The following is a 20,768-nucleotide window of genomic DNA, read 5'->3' as shown; positions in this document are numbered from 1 at the left end:
TTGTTTACAAGAATTTTACTTTTGTAGAAACATCAGTTCAAATATTTGTTGCTATTTCAGATTTGAAAATTTTGCATAATCAATCTGAAATTGTAAAAAGTGAGAGGAAGTTTAGTATCCTCTTCATTTCTCCAAAGTCATGTATGGATAGACCTAGTCTAGTGGAAATATACTTAGAATTCTAGCTTAAGTTAGCAACATAAGAAGAAGACACAGATCCTTATACAGCCTACATGATGGTGGAGGTGAAATAGTTAAAAGAATGGGCACTGAATCTCTGGGATTTGGGTGAGATGGAGAGATTTAATGACTTTACAATGGCAGTATCCTGACATCTATATCTCTGCCAGTGGGTGATTCATTTTTATCTCAGATCCCAAATAGAAAGTTACTCTTCCCACCAAAGAAGGCAGGATAAAACTCCTCAAGGACCAGAGCCCAGAGACAGTCTACATGCAAAACACAATAGGTCAGAATTCTGACCCCCAGGTATGAGAAAGTAGAGTGCATCATCAAGCAAATGTTCAGCAAGCCAATGCCTGGGTGATAAAATCCCAATGAAAATAATATTGCATCCACTATAAGAGGGAAATGAAACTTCCCTAGCAATAACAGGAAAAGATACAGTTCTGAGCAAAGAAAAGAGCCTATGTGAAGACTCCCAAGTCAGCAGAGGTAGGGTTCAAATTGATCACCCTGATGAATTAGGATGTCAATTTTCCTCCACAGAGTCTAAAGACTGTGATATTTTCATCTGTGCATCCTTCATGATACTTACAAATATCTATAGGAGGTATTCAATATGGACATAATTTTTTCAGTTGGATGCTGTTATCAATTATTTTTTTCCAAGCAATTCTTTTTTTTTTTAACATCTTTATTGGAGTATAATTGCTTTACAATGGCGTGTTCATTTCTGCTTTATAACAAAGTGAATCAGCTATACATATATATATATATATATCCCCATATCTCTTCCCTCTTGTGTCTCCCTCCCTCCCACCCTCCCCTATCCCACCCCTCTAGGTGGTCACAAAGCACCGAGCTGATCTCCCTGTGCTTTGCGGCTGCTTCCCCCTAGCTATCGATTTCACATTTGGTAGTGTACACATGTCCATGCCTTCTCTCACTTCGTCCCAGCTTACCCTTCCCCCTCCCCGTGTCCTCAAGTCCTTTCTCTAGTAGGTCTTTATTCCCATCCTGCCCCTAGGTTCTTCATAACCTTTTTTTTTTTTTTATAGATTCCATTTATATGTGTTAGCATATGGTATTTATTTTTCTCTTTCTGACTTACTTCACTCTGTATGACAGACTCTAGGTCCATCCACCTCACTACAAATAACTCATTTTCGTTTCTTTTTATGGCTGGGTAATATTCCACTGTATATAGGTGCCACATCTTCTTTATCCATTCATCTGTCGATGGACACTTAGGTTCCAAGCAATTCTTTTAGTTATTAAGTTTCAATATAGTCTAGGATTTTCTTGTCAGCTTGGTCTCTAGAGAAAAAACGGATTTCGGGTATGGCCTGTCAGGTGTGGAGCTATCAGTGCCCTGGCTAATCTGGATCAACTTTAGTAGAATGAGCCTGTGGATATTTCCACTCTCAATTTTATTATTGGTTCATTTAACTAATAACTGCTGCTCTTTTTACAAATGCTAATATACCATATGCTATTTATTGATAAAGGAAAAATGATAAATTTTAATTGTGTCCATTTGTTTCTCTCCAGGAATCATTAGTAATAACTTTACTGTATATTGACATGCTATTAAGACTTAACAAGAAAAAATAAGTGGCCTTCACTGTTGTAAACCTGGCCAGTTTCTTGCTTCATTTACCTTTTTCAGTTCATAGACTGTGGCACCACCATAAAAGCATGTAAGAAGTTGGCCATGTGTGCGTGTGTGTGTACACACATAAGCACAATCTTTTCTATATAACTGAAAATATCATTCTACACTGACAAGTGAAAATTACACAAAAAGAACATTTTTATTTAGAACTATGAAGCAGTTACATTAGTTGTAATTTTTGACATGATGTGGAATCAAATCAATGAGTTGGAGGCTTGCTGGGTCCCTGAGAACTGTATGAAATATGATAGTTCATAAATAATGCATGAATCGAAAAATCTGGGTATTTGAAAGCAAATAAACTCAGGACCCAGAAAGCCCACTCTGAAAATTCAATCTCTGTACATGGAGAATTCAGCCTGTCACTTGCAGCTGGCAAAGAAAGAGTCAGAGCATTCCACTAATAATCTTTTTCACTTTGGGTTTCCCAAAGAGGCTATTAATTGAGGTAAACATAAGTTGTGATATCAAAACCTCTTCTAAGGAAGCATTCCCTTTTCTTGGATGAATGCCAGTGTGTCTGTTGAAGGAATGATTAATTATGTGGATTTTTTCATTACTGTAGTCTAATACTGCTACTACCTGCTTTGGCTTTGAACTTTTCATGAAGGAACTGACACAAAGTTATTAGAAGTTTTTCTCAGAAGTTAAAAATTTATCCTATAAATGAAGAAATAGGCAAGTGCCTAAATTCAATACTAATCAAAAATGCTAAGACTTTAGAAGCTGATTTTTATGTGACTTTCATGAATCCATCAATCAGGAGTACATGAAGAAATGGCCAGGTTTTGAGTTTCAGAGATCCACAAGATATTTATTTTTAGAGCAATGAGACCATCTGTAACCTTTGACACTGTTATAAACCGGATAGGGGGCTCTAGAATTTCTATAAAGGAAGGTCTCAGGCACCAGTCTGTTGGTACAGAACGCTAGAAATTCTTTCGATGATACATGGCATAGCGAGCATATTCTTTTTCCTCGGATTTGCATATTGATTCAGTATGGGTTGGAAGAGGCAAAGACTTGAGACTATGAGAAAGTCAAAATTCCTCTCCCCTTGGCATCCCCATTAAGCATCCTGGTTCATTTTCTATAATGCGAGGTGCAAACTTGACCAGTGCATCACACTTTATATCTGAGCCTCAGGCCTTCACATTAAGGCATAAGCCACGTCAACCACATCAGATGAAGGGCAGTGAGGAGTCAAGAGCAAGGTTGCTAGTGCGCGGCCATCTGGTTTGAATCATGACTCCAGCATTTATGAGCTGTGTGACATTGGGCCAGTTAATTGACCTTATTGTCACTCAATTTTCTCATGTGTAATATGAGGGAGATTTACAGTATTTTCCTTACTGGATCTTTGTGAAGATTGAGTGAATGCCTGATAAATAATAAGCACACATAAATGTTAGCTAGTATTTTCAAACATGATGGGAGGGAGTCTAAGCCTGAGGTTTCAAGTTCCCAACAGAACAAAACCCAAGGGGTCCAGGATGGTGTAATGTGAGAAGCATTTTGTCTTGATGTAATGGTTCTTCATGTTAATCATTCCAAAGAAAGAAAATAAATAGCCACTAAGGAATCCCCAAAAAACAGAGGCTAAAATCCAATGCCCATTATACATGGTGAGCAGACAAAATGAAATACGTCTTGTCTAATCTTATAAACCTAATATACAACGGAAATTATTCACATAAGGTTGAATATTTAAGAGCAACGGAATCGATGGTTTCTGATTTATTTTTGTGACATGTACACTCACAAATAGGTAAGTGATCTGTGCATTTGAAATCGCCAGCGAATATAACAGCATTTGATAAAAACTGGGTAGATCCATTGAGAGACACATACTGAGCAAAGAGACATGGAGGGCCTAAGAAAATATTACATCTGTGACTATGGTAGTGAGAAGAGACAGAGGCAAGATAGATGGAAGTAAAGCCAGAAACTGAAGCTATGACCAGATGCCTCAGGCCATTTGGATGAGGTTCCTTTGGGGGAGGGTAACAAGATTCATAGATAGGAAAAGCACAGAAGAGGATAGCAGAGGACAGAGGCCAAGCAATCTTGACTAGTTTGGGGAGGAGCCACATCATGAAAATCTGAGTTTCTAAGATACATATTCAGATTTTGGTGGTTCCCAGAGGAGTGTTAGCTCCCATGTGAGAAACACAGCAGGAAAAGATATGCCCCAGGCACTTTGTTATAAAGCAGAAACTAACACACCATTGTAAAGCAATTATACTCCAATAAAGATGTTAAAAAAAAAGATATGCCCCAAGGGATTTGAGAGTCTTCCCGCAGGGGCAATTGCCTATTCTTTCACACAGTGGCACATGAATTCCCAAACAACGGGTAAAACAACCCTCATGGGTTAACAACTAGAAATAGCTTTTAATCTCACTTGTAGCACCTGGAAACAATTCTCAAAATTTGTATACTCTCAAACATCATGCTTTTGTTTCTCCTAATTTCCCCTGATTTTGATTTCAGTCTTAGATTATTTTACATGTTCCTCAAAACTGGTAAGGAAAATGGGTACTTGTTGCTTTTAGAGTGCCAGCAATTTCCCACAGCTAAACCTTCTCAAGTATGATTGAATCACAATATACCAGATAAACTGACTCAGTCCTCACGATTCCCAAATGCTCTCTGTGTAGTAAAATCTATTTTTACCAATTGAGCAGTATTATCGCTATTATTTATTGAGACCTGTCTACACAGAGCTATGAAACTGAATGAAGATGTCAAAGTTCTGCCTCGTGGTTTCATAATCTGCTCATAAAAGGTAAACGATTTAGCTAAGTAAAAACCTTAATGTACCCACTTAGGGTCATTCATGATCTTCTCTTGGGTCTTGCAGATAAGCAAAATTAGACAGTATCTAGCTGTTTCAGGGAATATTCTGTTATTTATAGCACTCTAATCCAAATATGTCAGTTCTTAGTTCTCTTAGCCCCAAGGAAAACCAAAAACAGAAGTTACCCAATAAGTCATTTTCTTTATAAGAAAAATGGAAATGCATAAGTCAACAATCACAGGGCACAAGGCTGCCTAGTCACGTGCATGAAAATGCATGGGAAGCAGGGTCCTGCTTGGAAATCCCCACTATTCGCACTAACACAGGTGCACACTCAACTTGACCTCCACTTCTAACAATAATATATGCAGATATTGGCTGTGGTGGGAACAGGCAGATATTCCTTAGAGTCACTCTGGGGCAAAGGTGCTTTGGGCAAGGATGACGTCAGAAACAAAAATTCAGGTCCAACACAGAACACACAGAACCAGTTTCCAGCAACACAGAGATTGACTTGACAGGAAATACTTGGAGGAAACAGAAACCACAAGAGAAAAGACAGAGGCCCAAGAAGAAGGCAAATATAAATCAGCAGAAGTATGAAGTTTTTCCATTAACTAAGTGCTTTCACATACATGAATCTCATTTTATCCTTATAATGTATTATAAGTGGTAAGCAATCAGGTTTTTGAGGTATCACCCCCAATGGTATTTAAGCATAAAAGTTTTAATTTTCTAACCTCCGCTTTCAACCATGTTTACTGTCCCAACTTATCAGTCAATATTATCTTGGGAAGACCCCACTTCTTTAAGATTTTATCTTTTAGAGCAGCTTTAGGTTTACAGGAAATTGCACAGAGAGAACAGAGAGTTCCCCTATCCCCCTATCCCCCAACACACTGTTAACATCTTGCGTTAATATGGTACATTTGTTACAATTAGACCCGCTGTTTATTCATTTATTTATATGGCCTTCTCTCATCTTTGTCTTTACTTTTTATTTGTCAGAGTCTTTCCCCCTAGAGATTAATGGCTGTTCACAAGACCCCCAAAAAACTTCAGTTAAGAGGGTGGGCTCTAGAACGAGGCTGCCTCGGTTTGTATTCCAGCTCTGCCTCTTTCTACCATATGACCTTGGTCAAGTTATCTAAACTCTCTTTGCCTCGAGTATAATAATACTACCTATCTTATAGAATTGTTGTAACAAATGAGTACATGTAAAAGACTCAGAACAGTGCCTGGCACATAGTAAACTCAATAAGCACTGGAATTATTATTATTACTATTTTACTATGCCTATTACTCTCACACTCCTATTTCTCAAGCTCTCTCCCTGCCAACCTGACCTCAATCTCAAGCATCACGCTCCTAATGACAGAGCAAGAAAAAAGCCCACAAATGGCAAAGGCCCAGAATCCGGGTCAGAATGGACCTGAGGCTTTTAGTCAAGCTTGGACTTAAGAGATCTGGGAGGTTGTTGGGAGGAAGTCCAGGAGGAGCCATGAGCAATTGGCCATGCAGGGCAGCCCTCCTGGGCTCCCATACACACGGTAGGGCAGAGCTGTCATTAGCCCTGTCCCACCCCACACCTGACCCAATACCATTGCCCTGTCCTCAAAATTTGCTGGCAATGTGGGATTCTCTGAAAACAAAAGCATTAGGGGTAAGTGGGGTCTTCTGGAGGCCTGGTCTGACTGAGGCTCTCTCAGCAGCCCTCTACAGTGTCCAAAATCCAAGACTTGAAGGCAAGAAGGGGGCACTGCTAAGGCACCAACAGAAGGATCATTGGCAAGACAGGTGCCCTCTCTTCACACTCCATCTAAGGACATCAGAACTGTCCTGCTCAAACCACGTGGTGCCTGGGATCGATCAGCCTCACAATCATCTACTGTGTAAGTGTGGGCAGTGAGGGATGGCAAAGTAGTAGATCAAGGTAAATAGGAAACAAGATCGGCCATTTGTTAATAAATTTTGAAGTTGGGTAATAGGTACACTGAGATTTGTTTCACTCTTTTCTCCACTTTTTTGCATGCTTAAAAATGTGCATAATATAAAAGCAAAAAATAAAATAAAGCCAAAGCTTTTTTTCTAATAGATCGTTAAGAATCGAAGGGGAGATTTCTTATATTTTATCTGAATTCCTGATGGCCAGCACAGTCCCCCACAGAGAGTGGTAACCAGTCTACAGACATTGATTGAATGAATGCTGGAATGTTAAAGAGCAGATACAGAATCAATAAACAGAGAAACCGAGGGACAGAAATGAAGACAAGTGTGCGCAGATGCACTTGCGCGTGCGCGCGCGCGCACACACACACACACACACACACACACACACACACAAGGACTAGGGATAAAGAGTGATGAAAAACACAGGTCCTGACCTCATGCTGCTGCTACAGGTCTTTGTTCCTTGTTCCCATCAACCATTTGTCTGTGGGAGAAGGAGCCTTGGATCAGAGCAGGATCTGTAGGGAGAAGGAAGCAGTTATATGAACATGCTCCAGGAGTGAAATCACCTAGTTAGGTTCAAAAAAGAAGATCGGCATTCAGATCTGGCCCAGCTCCCAGTACTATATTCTGTTCATTAGACTTTCCTTCCTCTACTGAACATTGATCAAGCCCTTCCATCCATCCGCTCCAGCATCACTTCAGGCCTTATTTGGAGAGGAGATGCATAACTCAGGGACAGGACAACAGGCTGGCCAACGAGTCTCCAGAATGGACTCGGATTCCAATATTGTGAGAGAAAGTGTGTTTAACTAAGGGCTTGTCTGAAAGAGCTGCTACGAGAGTTTACTCATTTAACATTGCTGAAGGTCTTTAAACACAAGGGGAATTTAAGTACAGAGCCTGGTCTTTACCAACGCAAGTGAATTACAGGTTTATGATTTGCTTGTTTGTTTTGGTGTGCTTTGGGAACAGGGTTGCTCTTGATGCCTAATTTATATCTCTGCTCTTTTATACTGGAGAAGACAATAATAAAACACCTTTCTCCATAAAAGTTCATGTAAAATCAAAGGAACAGCTCCACAGCAAGGGGATTAGTTTCCAGGTGAAAATATACCTGAGAGGCCTCAGATGTGAGCAATATTGAAAACAAAAAATAGGATAAGGATTACCCAGAGGAAGATGGGAGGCTACCTTTATCTTGCAAATAAATATCAAGTATCTCTAATTGGGGGCATTGTAGAAGGATAGCGAAAATTGTATTTAAAACATACACTACAAATAAGAGTACCAAACAATTGAATTGGGAGATTGGGATTGATATTCATACACTAATATGTATAAAATAGATAACTAATAAGAACCTGCTGTATAAAAAAGAAAGAGTACCGAACAATACTTTTGACAAAATATGTAGAAAAAGAGACAAAGAATGAGAGTGACAGCCACTATTTTAAATATCTGGCTATGTGCCAGGCTCTGTCTGCTAAGTGTTTGCATGAATCTCATTTAATCCTCAGGAGAGCTCTATGAGGTGATATGTTATTATGTCTCTGTTACCACTGAAAACGTTTCTTTGGCATCTGTCCTAAGATAGCACATAGTAGGTGGCAGAGCTGGAATTCAAGCCCAGACCATAGGACTCCAAAGTCCATGTTTTTAACCACTATATAACCCTGGCTCTTGTGCTCTAGGGTACATTAATCAGGAGACTAGAGAGTGAAAAATCATCTTAAAAGGAAAGATCTAATAGCATCAAGAGAGGAGAAAGAGGGACTAGGATTCCCAGGAGGGGTTGGGGAGAGTGGGGACAAAACTTCTGGGCTGACTAAGAGAGCCAGGCTGCTGCCAGCATAGCAAGCTCAACCAGGACCCAAGGAAGGGTGTGCCTTGAAGGAAGGGCTAAAGCCAAGACTGGGCCAGGGCTGTAGTGAGGAAGTGGGATGGAGCCAAGGAAAAGACCCTAAGACTTATGGGAAATTGTGCCAGGTGTTAATGAAGACCAGACAGTATTTTAAATGCTAAAAATCCACTCAGTCTTCCATATTCAATATACAACCACATTTGTGATTTACTTTCAACTTCAGAGAGTTCAGTTCGACAGACTTTACTGATTGCCTCTATATGCAAAGCACTGTCCTAGGCATAAGAGGGTTCTATAAATTTAACAACAAGAACAAAAACCGGCACTTCCAAACTGGATGGGAAAACAGAAACGTATAAAATAACTTCAGCACAAGACAAAATGTGATGCATGATATAACAGACATTCAAAGTATTGTGTAAGTTTGGAATAGTGGGGCATAAAGCCCACTGGGAGAATCTGGGGTGGTGGTGACTTAGGCTGAGACATAAAGCATATGTCGGGCTTCAGCAGGCATAAGCACGAGAAGGCATTCTACAGTAAAGGGAAGAGTGTGAGCAATGGTTTAGCATCAGCTGACTGAAGGCCACATTTGGAAAATGGTGAGTAGATGGCTGTGACTGAAGACAGGTATATAAAGGCATATTCTCAGAATTGAACATGAGAAAAAGAGAAAGATCAAATTGTGCAGGGCTTTAATCGTCAGGCTGAGGAGTTTGGGGAACTCACTCAACAGTGGGCTTTCCATTAAGCTGAATTGAAGGTAGCAACAAAACTCAAATGACTCTGAAATGATAAATTCTTACAGACACAGTTACTGGGCAGAGGTCAGCCCTGAGCCTCTGATGTCACTACGAGGTCTGAGGATGAGTCTTCCTGAGCATCCACACTGCCCCTCAGATCTGATCAACTCCTCCTCCACTGCTTCTTTATGGACCTGACAGCGGGTGGACTCATGGCTGAACCCACGTTCCACTCTTCATAGGTGGAGTGCGACTCTGAATGCCCTACTGAAGGAGGTGCAGACTGAATGCCTGACCATCCCTGTAGTACCCTTAGATTTGGGCTTACCCAGTCCTGGAGGTATCCAAGCCAGCCCAGTGCCACCCGGACTTTCTCAATTAAGACCCTTCTACCAGGAATGAAACCATTTTCTTCACGTTCACTGCTCCCCTCCTATGAATTTCCTCTCTTAGACCATGAGTACCTCCATTTTTCCTCCTTCCTTCTATGTATCTAATTAAGTCGTATCTGCTTTGCCTCCCAGAATGCTATGGTTTCTACTTCTTGGCACACATGTCACTCAGTAACAGCAAGATTTTTCTGGTGTTTGCATCTTTGCCAGAAAGTTAGAAATACCCTTGAGAGTGGTAGCAAGAAGAAACTCCTGAAATATACAGTAATGCGATAGAGTTTAGAACCCTGAGATATCCTTGTCAGCTTCCAAGAGTGAGAGAACCTGGGTGCCATAGAGAGGATACCACAGGAGGTAGAGTGTACGTGGCCTAGACACTGGACAGGAAGCCAGTAAGATTCAGCCAGTTCTCAGATCTCTGTGAGTTCCCTGACCCTAAGGTCAGAACATGAGGGATAGAGAGCTGTATGCCAAGAGGACTGATCAGCCACAACCCCCAGGAGGCCACAGAAAGTAGTCAAAAGATCTGAGACAGAACGTAGTTTGTTGGGGTCACAGAGAGGAAGTGTCAGGAGAGGCAACCTCAGAGATGCTTGGCAACCACTCACATGGATCACACAGACCTGGAGAGCAAACCTGAGAAGAACATCAAGCCAGAACCTACTCCTCCAGTGCCTCTCACAGTGCCTGTCATATAATAACCTCTCAATAAGTAACTGCCGCATAAATTAATGGTGTCCTTGGGGTTCTATTTTGTAAACTCCTTCCCTAAGGGTCACATCAGGTTTGTGCCCCTGATTTTTCCTCTCCCCACCTCCGTTGCCATTTAAATACCCCAGAGAGAAAGGGAAAGGGAAATGTTCATATGAAGAGAGGAGAATGGGGATCATCTCCCAGCTGGAATATTGGAGCATGGGGTGAAACTTGAGTTAAATTGTGGCCAAAGTCTCAGATATAAAGGGTGGAGAATTAGACCATTACTTGAGGGGACCTTGAGCATCAGAGTCTTTACATCAAAACCAGGCAAGTTTCTGATTGGCAATAACAGTAATACAGTTTTCTTAGCAGGTGGGTTACTCAGAAGTCTTTAGAACCTCCTCATTCTGGTCCTGGTTCTCCAAGTACCAGTAACCAATGGACACCTGCAGCCTGAAAACTTACCATGTCATCATTCCACCTGTATTAGTCTCTTAAGGCTGATGTTACAAATTACCACAAACTTGGTGGCTTAAAACAATAGGAATTTACTCTCCTATAGTTCTGGAGACCAGATGTCCAAAATCAAGATTTCAGCAGGGCCATGCTTCCTCTGAAGGCCCTAGGGAAGAATCCTTCCTTTTCTCTTCCAGCCTCTGGTGGCTCCTGGCATTCCTTGACTTGTGGCAATATAACTTCCATCTTTACCTCCATCTTTACATGGCCTTCTTCTCATGTGTGTCTTTGTATCCTCTCCTCTAGTCATTGGATTTAGGGCCCACCCTAAGTCCAGGATAATTTCCTCTCAAGATATTTAACTAGTTACATCTGTAATAGTCATATTTTCAAATAAGGTCACTTTCTGAGGTTTTGAGTTGACATGAATCCTGGGGGAACATAATTGAAACTACTGTATCACCTAACTGTATCTCTCATTGCAACTGTGGATAAAATTTGAATTTGTCCACCAACCAGTTTCTTTGGGGACCAATCTACATTTTTTCTGGTTAACTGAATGACTGGTATCTTGTCAGTTCAGGCTTATAACAAAATACCATAGACTGGGAAGCTGGAGGTCTGAGATCAGGGTGCCAGCATGGTTAGGTGCTGGTAAGGACTCTCTCATGGCCTGGAGACAGCTGGTAGCATTGTAGCCTCATGGTGGGGAGGGCAAGAGAGCTCCCTGGCATCTCTTTTGTAAGGACACTAATCCTATTCATGAGGGCTCCACCCTCATGACCTAACCACCTCCCCAAATCCCCACCTCCTAATACCATTGTACTGAGGGCTAAGATTTCAACATATGAATTTATGGGTAATATGAACATTCAGTCCATAACAATTGGTCAAAAAAGAAAATAAAAAATCTAATAAGTATAAACCACTGTGTGGGAACTTTCACAGTGCCATCTTTTTCTCATCATCTATCTTTAATAAGACTTGATAAGAAAAATGAAGTCACTCAGGGGAGGCTGTATGAGGACATAAAGGCCTTAAAATCCTTCAGCCCCTGGGCAGGCCCTAGCTTCTTTGCCAGGCAATCCTGAACCAGATAGCTAGAGCTTGTTGGGAATAAGATTATTTCTTCAAAAGACCTTCTCCACTTAGGTGAGAAAGTTCTTTAGCACACTTCACAAGCAAACCTTATTCTCCACTTGGGTCTACAGAAAACTTCAGAGTCCACTCAGAGTCAAGGAAAAGCCTAATGTCATTAGAAGGGATTCATGTTCAACTCTGCAGTTTGTTGTTTGACATAAAACTATCAAAAACATTTTCTCTGTCCTTTTTATTATTGTCATAAAAATATTATTTTAACAAAGCTTTTTACCCCAGAGGTATAAAATGTAAGGCCAAAAAAATAAATTTGATTTTATAAAAATTAAAGATTTTTGTTCAACAAAAAATGTCATGGACCAAGTTAACAGAGATTTGACAAATTTGGAAAAGATATTTGCAATGTCTGAAATTGACAAGAGATTCCTGCACTCAACAAGGAAAAGACAGGAACTGCAATACAGAATAGGCAAAAAGAACATTCAGTTTATAGAAGATGAAACATAAAAAGTCCACATACAAAGAGAAACATTTGTTAAAAACATATTAATTTAAAAATGTAGGGAATTCCCTGGTGGTCCAGTGGTTAGGACTCCGCACTTTCACTACCAAGGGCCCGGGTTCAATCCCTGGTCAGGGAAGTAAGATCCCACAAGGCATGCGGTCAAAAAAAAAAACACTGTTAAAAAATGTAACTGAAAGCTATAATGGGATATCGCTTTAGAGCCATTGGACCAGCAAAAAGTAGAAAGCTAGATAATGCCAAGCTGGCAGAGACACCAGGACGGGATGTAGGAGCCCTCATCACTGCTGGTGGGAAGGAAGACTGCAAAGCCATTCTGGAGAGGAAGGGGCTGCAGTTAGTTAAGTTAAACATACAGTTTTGCACATATGCCTTACTAAGCCCACACATCCATAAGGAGATGAGTACCAGGATGCTTGTCACAGCACCACTCTGGAGTGCGGCATCAAAGGCAATCTGGTGTCCAACGCTGAGCAGTGAGCACATGAAATGCAGTGGATGTGCCACGTGGAGGACTAGCACACAAAATAACTCATATCTTACAAAATATAGAAGCAAAAGGATCACAGAAAACATGAACATGGTTGTATATTGAAGAGTGGGTAGGGACATAGGAATAGGAAATGGGGATAAAAAAGAATAAACAACATTAAAAGCTCCTTGTTCTCATAAAAGGATCTAATATAGAGAATATAGACAATTAGGAATTTTTCACAATGGAGCATTTTGAAAATCTGATCAGAAAGGGCAGTGAGATGGAAGGAAAAAGAGCAGTCTCATTCCTTTTAACTCCATCACTTTCAAATTATTGACTGTAACACAAATCAAGTCAGGACCAGTAAGCACTGACATCCTTGATGTTTCTGAAAATCAAAGTTAAAGAGCCATTTTTTCCCATTTGCTCATTTATTCTACCATTATGAAGTGTCTATTATGTGTGAGGCACTGTTCCAGGTGCTATGGGGGACGTAACTTTTCAGGTCCCAACTCTGTGGAGCTTGTACATTGATGGGGAAATTCAAAAGCTGCCTGAGCCCCTCTTCTACTGCAACACCCTGAAACTTGTTCCCAAAGCAGAAATCTGAGGAGAAAACTATGTGAAGAGTTCTCCTTCTCCCCACTTCTCCCCAGCACAGCTCAGTATTTCATGTCTCTTAAGAGGCTCTCAGAAATATTCTGATAATCTCCTGACTTCTTAAACATAGCAGAATTTTCTCTCCCATGGTGTTCGGAGAACATGTGCTGAGATACAAGAGAAGAAGGAAGCCACCCAACCAGGCCTTCTCTCTCCCCTTTTCCAAACTCATCTTACGAAAAAGATAGTTTAGAAAACAGGTGCATACCAGAATCGAGCAGGAGGGAAGAGCGTTTCCCTTCTTTCTGGGTCACAGGGAGCTCCTGAGCGTGGAGGAGAATTATGAAAGAGGAAAGGAGGTAGGACCGTGGGGTATGCCCCCACCTCAAGGGCTGCCAGATCTGTGGATAAACTTTTGCCTATTTAAGAGTTTATGAAACTTCTAACTCAGGAAAGAAAATTCGATTTAGACTTAAATCTTCTCAGTCAGTCTTACTCAGTCAGCCCGACTTAATGGAGTTCATTATCTATTGTTCAGTTCTACGTAGGATTCCTTTTCCCTTCGAGAAACAGAAATTGAGTGTAGTAATTAGAATTGAGAACTGAGTTAAGAAACATAGATGAATGCTTAGAGTGAAATATTTTATTGTGCTGGTCAGTGGTACATGACTTATTCAAGATGTAAAAATGAATATCGTTTATCAGCTAGCCCAAAAAAGCACATGTAAGATTAATTTTAGGAATGGGTATTTTAGGCCAAATTCAAAACTCTTCCTAATTCCCTCAGTAGAAATTGGGTTTTCTGTAAGAATCTTATCCTTGATAAATTATGTTCTGTGTTTCTCTCTAGATTTATATTATATATATTTTTATATATTGTATATATATATTTATATATATGTAATTATATATATTTTTGTAATCTTCAGTGGAAACTGAAGGACACAGATGAAGTTCCCTCTCTTCTTCTAGTTTTAAGCCCTGACTTGGGAAGAAAAAGGTAGCAATTGGAAATGAAGAACTAACCTTGAAATAGGGTCAAAGATGAGGATTTGGTTTTCTGGACCTGGTATATGAGAATGAGGGTCTCAAGATCAGATTCTTGGATCACCTCTACACTGAGAGGGTGGTGGGGGGGGTGGGAAGAGCCACAGAGAAAGAGCCCCAGGAGATGTGCAATTATTAGAAGAGTATATCATCTCAGGTGTCAAGTAATTTCAAAGTACAGGAAGTCAAAGGCTCAGAGAGGCATCAGGGAATGAAAAATAAGAAAATTACACTGGGAACTTCCCTGGTGGTGCAGTGGTTAAGAATCCGCCTTCCAATGCAGGGGACCCGGGTTCAATCCCCGGTCTGGGAAGATCCCACATGCCGTGGCGCAACTAAGCGCGTGCACCACAACTACTGAGCCTGCGCTCTAGAGCCCGTGAGCCACAACTACTGAGCCCACACTCCACAACTACTGAAGCCTGCACGCCTAGAGCCCGTGCTCCACAACAAGAGAAGCCACTGCAATGAGAAACCCGCGCACCACAACGAAGAGTAGCCCCCACTCGCCACAACTAGAGAAAGCCCGCGCACAGCAATGAAGACCCAATGCAAGCAAAAGGAAAGGAAAGGAAGGAAGGAAGGAAGAAAGGAAGAAAACTACACTGAATTCAGTAGCTTGGAGGTCACTTTAAGAGCGTGGCTTCTGTAAGAGTAAGTCGTGAGGGCGAAAGGGATGAAGGGTAAAGTGTAGAGTAAGAAGCTGATCATTCATGACTGTTAATACTGTCATCCCTCAGAAGTGAAGGGATAATGACGATCATAATAGTAAACACCACTTACTGGGCACTTGCTATATGCCAATAACTGGGCTGAGTGTTTGATACTTACTGTATACGTATTTTTTCTTTTTTTTAATTGAGGTATAGTTATTGTACAATATTGCATAAATTTCATGTGTGCAACATAGCGATTCACAATTTTTAAAGGTTATACTCCATTTATAGTTATTATAAAATATTAGTTATATTCCCTGAGTTATACAATATATCCTTGTAGCTTACTTTACACCTGGTAGTTTGTACCTCTTAATCCCTACCCTTATATTGCCTCTCCCCTCCTTCTCCCCACTGGTAACCACTAGTTTGTTCTCTACATCTGTGAGACTGTTTCTCTTTCGTTATATTCACCAGTTTGTTGTAGTTTTTAGATTCCACATATAAGTGATATCATACAGTATTTGTCTTTCTCTGTCTGACTTATTTCACTTAGCATAATGCCCTCCAAGTCCATCCATGCTGTTGCAAGTGGCAAATTTTCATTCTTTTTTATGGCTGAGTAGTATTCCATTGTGTGTGTGTGTGTGTGTGTGTGTGTGTGTGTGTGTGTGTACCACATCTTCTTTATCCATTCTTCTGTTGATGGACACTTAGGTTGCTTCCATGTCTTGGCAATTGTAAATAATGCTTCTATGAACATTGGGACGCATGTATCTTTCTGAATTAGTGTTTTTATTTTTTTCAAATATATACCCAGGAGTGGAATTACTGGGTCATATGGTAGTTCTATTTTTAGTTTTTTGAGAAAGCTCCACACTGTTTTCCACAGTGCCTGCACCAATTTACATTCCCACCAACAATGTACAAGGGTTCCCTTTTCTCCACATCCTTGCCAACATTTGTTATTTGTGTTCTTTTTGATGATAAACGTTCTGACAGGTGTGAGGTGATATCTCATTGTGGTTTTGATTTGCATTTCCCTGATGATTAGCAATGTTGAGCATTTTTCATATGCCTGTTGGCCATCTACATGTCCTCTTTAGCAAAATATCTATTCAGGTCTTCTGCTCATTTTTTAATCAGGTTGTTTGTTTTTTGATGTTGAGTTGTATGAGCTGTTTATATATTTTGGATATTAACCCCTTATCAGTCATATCATTTGCAAATATTTTCTCCCATTCAGTACGTTGTCTTTTCATTTTCTTGATGGTTTCCTTTGCTGTGCAAAGCTTTTAAGTTTGATTAGGTCCCATTCATTCATTTTTGCTCTTATTTCCTTCACTTTAGGAGACAGATCCAAAAAATATTGCTAGGATTTATGTCAAAGAGTGTTCTACCTATGCTTTTCTCTAGGAGTTTTATGGTTTTTGGTCTTACATTTAGGTTTTTAATCCATTTGGAGTTTGCTTTTCTATATGGTGTTAGAGAATTGTATATGTATTAATTCAAAAACTATTTATTAAGATCATCTACCTCCAAAATGTATCCTAATTTCATCTACTTTCATCATCTCCACTGTGGCCGCACCAGTCTAAATTCCCTCTTCTCTTGCCCCAACTACTGCAAGAGCCTCCTCTGCCTCACCCCATATCTATAGTACACTATCTACAACAGTACACAAAATGTTTAAATGCAATTAGATCAAATAAAAACCCTCCAAAGACTTTCAATTTCACTTCCATAAGATCCAAACTTCTCCAAAGCCCTGTGTGCTCTGGCCCCCACTTTTCTCTCCAACCCCATATCCTATGCATCTCCTCTTTGTTCCTGACACTCTAGACACATTGGCCTCTGTCAGTCCTTGAACAGACAATGTTCATTCCTGAAGGTAAAAAAGTTAGAAGTCAAAGCAAATAAGCAGAGATGAACTGCTTGAGTTCATCTCTGTATGAGTTCATCTCATGAGGAAAGCCACAATCCAGATGATCTAAAGTTTTTTTTTTAAAACATTCAATTACCTAAGGTAATATTGTAGCATAGTGGGTAAGAAGTCAGCTCCTGATATTGGGTATCCTGGATTCAAACCCTGGCTCTACTGCTCATTGGCCACTGATGTTGGTAACCTACTTAACCCCTCTAAGCCTATTTCCTCATCAATAAAATGGATCATATAGTAGAACACCAACAGAGAAAATAATAGGAGGTATCTCTTATATAATGGAGACTATTCAACGAGAGAATGCAAGTAAAGCACTTTGTGTGTATGCTGTGCTGTAAATATTAACTATTATAACGCATTCAATAAATATTTATTGAGCACAGTGCTAAGCTCTGTGCCAGACTCTGGGAAAATAATATTTGCCCTCATGAAGCTTTTCTTACCTATTTTTTTAAGTGGGGAAGGAATTTTTTAACATTATGTGCAATAGAAAAAAATAATTTCATTATCAATTCCCTGATGCAGGAAGATGTCACAGTGTTCATAAATGTTGAGAAAATGCTGAACTCAGTTGTATTTATCAAGAAGCATATTTGATTTTCAAAGGATAGAAAATTGATTGAGAAGGTTATCTGATAATCAAGACCCATTCATCTCTTGAAGACTACTAGGTGACAGGCACACATTGCAAAGGGGAGCAAAGAAAAAGAGCTCCTCTAAAGGAGCTCACAACCAAGGAGAAAAACCAAAAATAAACAGTTACAATGCAGTGTGTCCAGTGCTGTAATATTGCAAACAAAAGATGTTCCAGGAGCCCTGAAGAAGGCACTTGAGCTGAGTTTTGAAAGATACAAGAAGGGCTTCACCGAGTGAGCAAGTTGATTGGGTAAGTGTTCTCAGCAGATGGACATGTGACAAGAGTGTGATGGATTGGTATGTATGAGTGATGATCAGAATATGTAACAGGCAGTATGGTGGGCACCAACCGACTGATACTAGCATTAATCTGCCAACACAGCTGTACCAGTGCCACTGAGCCCTATGTCAGAGTGATGGGGTTGGTGGGAAAAGATAACATTGGAAAGGAGGAAACAGTCCAATTTACCAAAAACCTCATTTCTGGAAATTAATTTACTAAAAGTTAAGGCACTGAAAACCAGTTCACCAAAACTCAACTTTCTGAATGCTCAATTCACCGAAGTATCAGGACACCATTCAAGGTTTTAGTTTTCCCAAAGCTTTGGCAGCCTGGACACATATAATTTTTTCATGTGTTTTACATTTCAGACGCTCAGTATTCATATGTGACTGGGATGATTTTCAGCTTTTATCTTCTCTATTTTTATAGATTTAATTACCTCCACCCTCTGCCCTTGCCTTTGCCTTTGCAGGGAACTGTCCTAGACCCAGCTTACTGAATTTCTTTCACAGTTTTGACTTGATTATTCAGTAAGTCACCTTTGGCAAATAGTCCTAGAGCCAGAAAGTAGGAAAACAGAAATTAGATCATAAAGGGCTTTTAGAGGCAATATGCATAGTGGTTAAGGGCCCACTTTTCTGGGGCTCCTGTTCTGAGTTCAATTTCGAGTTTGTCCATTGACCAGCAGTGTGACTTTGGACATTTTAACCTCTCTTGCCTCTTCTTCTTCATCCATAAGATAGAGATAATAATAGAACTTACCTCAGAGGCTTATTATAATGAATTAATGTGAATAAAATGCTTAGGACAGTGCTGTCACATAGTAAACAATCGATCAATGACAGTCACTAATAGCACACTGTGCTAAAGAGGGTTTATTTATGCTAAAGATGATAGGGAGTTCAGTGAAGGACTTTGTAGTCAAGAGAGCAGATCAGAAGTGATGGCGGATGGAAGCTGATGCAATAGTCCAGTAAAGAGTGATGAAGATATGAGCTAGGTTTTGTCAGTGAGGAAGAAGTGAGGTAACATTAGGAGAACACTAAGTTGCCTTGAGTGAAGTCAGATTTCTAGGTCCACAGAAAGGATGAGAAATTAGTGGGTGGTTTTGTACTGTCAGACTGATGTTAGTCATCTTGAAGAAAACATGTGAAATGACAGAAGTGCCAGGAGAAGAAAGGCAAGCAAGTAGCATGCAACTTTCAAAAAAAGAAATTCTATTACTCCAGCCCAGAGATCCAAATTCTAAAATGGATTATTAATGGGATAGGTTGTGTTTACTGCGGGCCAGAGTTCCCTAAGGACAAATTGGGCCAAATGAATTTCATTTCCTTTTCTTGGTGAGAATTATAAGAGCAACAGTTTGGGGAAAGCTTCAGTCTTAGTGTCTGTATTTTGACTGTATTTAACAAGGTGGTACATTTTACCCTGTGGACAAATGACAATATGGGCTAGATTCATTGCTTGTTAAATCTACCTAAAGAGTTTATTAGCACTGTCACCTCCAAACTACCCCTGTCATACAATTTCCTCATTAAATACTTTTCAGGATGCCACCTGTACCTATTTATTACTAACTTATTTATATACATACAAACTACATTAATATATAATGCACATTTTATAATATATACAAAAATATAATGTTTTAAAGCATGAGATAAAGGTAAAATCATATTTGTCATATAATTTCAATAATTTCACATAATTTCATAATTTAGTGAAAAAATCTACTTGCTCTTATTTGAAATAGGAAAGGTCTCATGGCAACAAATTCTCTTAGTTTCTCTTTGTTTTGATTTCCCCTTCATTCCCAAAAGATATTTTCACTGCATATAGAGTTCTGGGTTGACAGCTCTTTTATTCTCAACCTCTGAAATATGTCGTGCCCCTTGCTTTTAACCTCCATAGTTTCGGATGAGAGATTCTAAGTCATTCAAATTGTTTTTCCCCTGCAGGTAAGGTGTCACTTCTCTCATTTGTCTTTAGTGTTCAGAAGTTTGACTATGATGTGTCTTGGTGTGGAATTTTTGTAGGATTATCTTGTTTAGAGCTTACTCACCTTCTTGAATCTATACGTTTATGTCTTTTGTCAAATTCGAGAAGTTTCTTTTCATTATTTCTTTGAGTACTTTTTCAGCTTGCTCTCTTTCTTCTCTCTTTCCAGGACTCTGATGATAAGAATGTTAAATCTTTTGTTATAGTTCCACAGATCCTTGAGGCTCTGTTTGTTTTTTTAAGTCTGTTTCTTTCTGTTGTTCAGATTGTGAGTTCAGTTCACTCTATCATTTCAGATAGAGCGATTACTTATCTCACTCTTCCTTGAAGTTCACTGATTCTTTTCTTTGCTCAATTTTGCTTTGATTCATCATAGGTTTTTACTCAAGTTAGTACATTTTTTGGTTCCAAAAGTTCTATTTGGTTCTTCTTTATGTTTTCTATTTCTTTGCTCAGACTTTCTATTTTTTTATATGTTTCAAGGGTGTTCATAATTGCTGGCTGAAGAATTTTTAGGATGGCTACTTTAAAATCTCTGTCAGATAAATCTAACATCCCTGTCACCTTGGTGTTGGCATCTATTGCTTGTCTTTTTATTCAGTTTGAGGTCTTCCTTGTTCTTGGTTATCACGATGAGTGGTTTTGGATTGAAATCTGGACTTTTCATGTATTATATTATGAGACTTTGAATCTTAGTTAGCCTTCTGTTTTTCTGACTTTCTCTGACACCTTCCCACTAGGGCAAGGAGAT

Source organism: Balaenoptera ricei, chromosome 10 (genome assembly GCF_028023285.1).
Source record: "Balaenoptera ricei isolate mBalRic1 chromosome 10, mBalRic1.hap2, whole genome shotgun sequence".
Taxonomy (NCBI): Eukaryota; Metazoa; Chordata; class Mammalia; order Artiodactyla; family Balaenopteridae; genus Balaenoptera; species Balaenoptera ricei.
This window is presented reverse-complemented; position numbering follows the sequence as displayed.